Raw genomic sequence first — 5000 nt, 5'->3', positions numbered from 1 at the left:
CCACAGGCTAAGTCCGACTGGTTTATGACTTGCCACTGCCTGGACCTGCCCCCACAGGCTAAGTCCGACTGGTTTATGACTTGCCACTGTCTCCACCTCCCTCCACAGGCTAAGTGCGACTGGTTTATGACTTGCCACTGTCTCCACCAGCCTCCACAGGCTAAGTCCGACTGGTTTATGATTTGCCACTGTCTCCACTGGTTCATGACTTGCCACTGCCTGGACCTGCCCCCACGGGCTAAGTCCGACTGGTTTATGACTTGCCACTGTCTCCACCTTCCCTCCACAGGCTAAGTGCGACTGGTTTATGACTTGCCACTGTCTCCACCAGCCTCCACAGGCTAAGTCCGACTGGTTTATGATTTGCCACTGTCTCCACTGGTTCATGACTTGCCACTGCCTGGACCTGCCTCCACAGGCTAAGTCCGACTGGTTTATGACTTGCCACTGTCTCCACCAGCCTCCACAGGACAAGTCCGACTGGTTTATGATTTGCCACTGTCTCCACTGGTTCATGACTTGCCACTGCCTGGAACTGCCTCCACAGGCTAAGTCCGACTGGTTTATGACTTGCCACTGTCTCCACCAGCCTCCACAGGCTAAGTCCGACTGGTTTATGATTTGCCACTGTCTCCACTGGTTCATGACTTGCCACTGCCTGGCCCTGCCTCCACAGGCTGAGTCCGACTGGTTTATGATTTGCCACTGGTTCATGACTTGCCACTGCCTGGACCTGCCTCCACAGGCTGAGTCCGACTGGTTTATGATTTCCCACTGGTTCATGACTTGCCACTGCCTGGACCTGCCTCCACAGGCTGAGTCCGACTGGTTTATGATTTGCCACTGGTTCATGACTTGCCACTGCCTGGCCCTGCCTCCACAGGCTGAGTCCGACTGGTTTATGATTTGCCACTGGTTCATGACTTGCCACTGCCTGGACCTGCCTCCACAGGCTGAGTCCGACTGGTTCATGACTTGCCACTGCCTGGACCTGCCTCCACAGGCTTAAGTCCGACTGGTTTATGACTTGCCACTGTCTCCACCAGCCTCCACAGGCTAAGTCCGACTGGTTTATGATTTGCCACTGTCTCCACCAGCCTCCACTGGTTCATGACTTGCCACCGACTCGGCCAGCCTCCCCAGGCGAAGCGCGGGCGTTTGGTGACAATTCCAAGGCAGACCAAGGCAAACACGGCCCCTTGCGCGGCGGGGAGCCGTGCCCGGCCTCGGCGGGGCGTCGGGCCGCCGTTTGGAGCGCCGGCCGAAAACCCGAAAAAAGGGCGAAAATCGGAAAGAATTCGCGCCCGATCGGGCCGAGCGGCCGGCGGGGCGGCAGCCCGGGTCGGTCTCCGCAGACCTGGAGGCTCGAGGGGACCTTTCCGACCAAAGTCCATTTCTCGATTTTCCACCTCCTACCAATCTGCAGGTACCCCGCCAACCCCTCGGGACGCCAAACGCAAATGGCAAATCGGCGGGAGGGCGCCCGGTAGTCCATCCGAGGAAGGCGCTCCAAGTCCCCGCAGATCGGCTTTTTCAAAACCTCATCGGCACTACCGAGGGCAAGTGGTTAACCAGCTGTCCGAGACACTCGACCACAAATGCAAGTGGCAGCTCGGCGGGACCAATCCGCTCCCTTTAGCGGGAACACCCCCACTGTGTCCCCGGTACCACGGCTGGACACGACCTCATACACTTCCGAGGGCAAGTGATTAACTAACGGTAGGGTGCACTTTTCATATATGCACGTGCCCCGTCGGCGGGACCAATCCACTCCTCCGTTCCGCTCTCCTGCAACCTTGGCCCCGGTAAAGCGGCGGCACAGGACCTCATAGACCTCCTGGAAGTCGCCAGAGGCTAAGTCCGACTGGTTTATGACTTGCCACTGCCTGGCCCTGCCTCCACAGGCTAAGTCCGACTGGTTTATGACTTGCCACTGGTTCATGACTTGCCACTGCCTGGCCCTGCCTCCACAGGCTAAGTCCGACTGGTTTATGATTTGCCACTGGTTCATGACTTGCCACTGCCTGGCCCTGCCTCCACAGGCTAAGTCCGACTGGTTTATGATTTGCCACTGGTTCATGACTTGCCACTGCCTGGCCCTGCCTCCACACGCTAAGTCCGACTGGTTTATGATTTGCCACTGGTTCATGACTTGCCACTGCCTGGACCTGCCTCCACAGGCTAAGTCCGACTGGTTTATGATTTGCCACTGGTTCATGACTTGCCACTGCCTGGACCTGCCTCCACAGGCTAAGTCCGACTGGTTTATGATTTGCCACTGGTTCATGACTTGCCACTGCCTGGCCCTGCCTCCACAGGCTGAGTCCGACTGGTTTATGACTTGCCACTGCCTGGACCTGCCTCCACAGGCTAAGTCCGACTGGTTTATGACTTGCCGCTGCCTGGACCAGCCTCCACAGGCTAAGTCCGACTGGTTTATGACTTGCCACAGTCTCCGCCAGACTCCACTGGTTCATGACTTGCCACCGCCTCGACCAGCCTCCCCAGGCTAAGTCCGAGCGTTGCGGTGGCCATGCCAGTGCCGACGAGGTCTGATCCGGTCCCTCGCGCTCCGGAGAGACGTCCCCGGCCTCGGCGGGGCGTCGGGCCGCCGTTTGGAGCGCCGGCCGAAAACCCGAAAAAAGGGCGAAAATCGGAAGAAATTCGCGCCCGATCGGGCCGAGCGGCCGGCGGGGCGGCAGCCCGGGTCGGTCTCCGCAGACCTGGAGGCTCGAGGGGACCTTTCCGACCAAAGTCCATTTCTCGATTTTCCACCTCCTACCAATCTGCAGGTACCCCGCCAACCCCTCGTGACGCCAAACGCAAGTGGCAGACCAGCGGGACGGACCACCGGTAGTCATGCCGGGAATGAGGTCTCGGCGTCGGCATAAGGTGGGTGGATCGGACCCCATCCGGCCTACGGTTCTTTTTCAAAACGGCGCCCCCGGCCCCCGCCGGCGGCGGCCTTGGCGGCCGGGTGGGCGCCCCTCCTCGAATCGCCACCCTGCCCCGGGGTGAGCCGCTTCGCCGCCGCCCGGCGCCGTCAACAACCTTGTCCTGGTTTATGACTTGTCACCGCCGCTGGTTTATGACTTGTCACCGCCGCTGGTTTATGACTTGTCACCGCCGCTGGTTTATGACTTGTCACCGCCGCTGGTTTATGACTTGTCAGCACCGGCGGACGGCCTCTCGCCGCCCTTTGGACGCCCCGGCGGCGGACCGTGACCCCCCACGGCTGGCCCGCGCGGGGCCCGCCACCCGCCCAAGGGGCGCCCCCTGCCGTTCGCCCACCTAACGCACGGCTGGAACAGCACCAAGCCCCGCAGCCGGCCAACGGCGGCACACACTGACCGCAGCCCACCGGAGGCACGTCGGGCCGTGGCCGTACCCCGCCCGACAGCGCCCCCTGCGGGCCACGGACCAGGCGGACGTTGGGACGAGACGATCCCCGGCCGAGGCGCTCTCTGAGCCCGCCAGGGACCGGTGCACCGCCGGCGGACGCTGCACCCGGTACACGAGCGCCCTCTGCCCGCCGGGGACCGGTGCACCGCCGGGGGAGTCTGCACCGGGCCCAGGAGCTCCCTCTGCCCGCCAGGAACCGGGGGGACCGCCGGCGGAGGCTGCACCGGGCCCAGCAGGTCACTCTGCCCGCCAGGGACCGGGGGGACCGCCGGCGGAGGCTGAGCCCGGCCCAGGAGCTCCCTCTGCCCGCCAGGAACCGGGGGGACCGCCGGCGGAGGCTGAACCCGGCCCAGGAGGTCACTCTGCCCGCCAGGGACCGGGGGGACCGCCGGCGGAGGCTGCACCGGGCCCACGAGCTCCCTCTGCCCGCCAGGGACCGGGGGGACCGCCGCCGGAGGCTGCACCCGGCCCAGGAGCTCCCTCTGCCCGCCAGGGACCGGGGGGACCGCCGGCGGAGGCTGCACCCGGCCCAGGAGGTCCCTCTGCCCGCCAGGGACCGGGCGGACCGCCGGCGGAGGCTGCACCGGGCCCAGGAGCTCCCTCTGCCCGCCAGGGGCCGGGGGGACCGCCGCCGGAGGCTGCACCCGGCCCAGGAGCTCCCTCTGCCCGCCAGTGACCGGGGGGACCGCCGCCGGAGGCTGCACCCGGCCCAGGAGCTCCCTCTGCCCGCCAGGGACCGGGGGGTCCTCCGGCGGAGGCTGCACCCGGCCCAGGAGGTCCCTCTGCCCGCCAGGGACCGGGGGGACCGCCGGCGGAGGCGGCACCGGGCCCAGGAGCTCCCTCTGCCCGCCAGGGACCGGGGGGACCGCCGCCGGAGGCTGCACCCGGCCCAGGAGCTCCCTCTGCCCGCCAGGGACCGGGGGGTCCGCCGGCGGAGGCTGCACCCGGCCCAGGAGGTCCCTCTGCCCGCCAGGGACAGGGTGTAACGCCGGCGGAGGCTGCCTCCGGCCCAGGAGGTCCGTCTGCCCGCCAGGGACCGGGGGGACCGCCGAGGAGTCTCTGCCCGTCCCAGATACTCCCTATCCCTACCCCTAACCGTATCCCTAACCCTATCGCCTAACCCTAACCCTATCCCTAACCCTAACCCTAACCCTATCCCTAACTCTAACCCCATCGCCTAACCCTAACCCTATCCCTAACCCTATCCCTAACCCTAACCCTATCCCTAACCCTAACCCTAACCCTATCCCTAACCCTAACCCTATCCCTAACGCTAACCCTAACCCTATCCCTAACCCTAACCCTAACCCTAACCCTATCCCTAACCCTAACCCTAACCCTATCCCTAACCCTATCGCCTAACCCTAACCCTATCCCTAACCCTATCGCCTAACCCTAACCCTAACCCTAACCCTATCCCTAACCCTAACCCTATCCCCTAACCCTAAACCTATCCCTAACCCTAACCCTAACCCTAGCTCTAACCCCATCGCCTAACCCTAACCCTATCCCTAACCCTAACCCTATCCCTAACCCTAACCCTAACCCTAACCCTAACCCTATCGCCTAACCCTATCCCTAACCCTAACCCTATCCCT

This window comes from Scyliorhinus torazame, unplaced genomic scaffold (genome assembly GCF_047496885.1).
Source record: "Scyliorhinus torazame isolate Kashiwa2021f unplaced genomic scaffold, sScyTor2.1 scaffold_797, whole genome shotgun sequence".
In the NCBI taxonomy this organism is placed as follows: Eukaryota; Metazoa; Chordata; class Chondrichthyes; order Carcharhiniformes; family Scyliorhinidae; genus Scyliorhinus; species Scyliorhinus torazame.
This window is presented reverse-complemented; position numbering follows the sequence as displayed.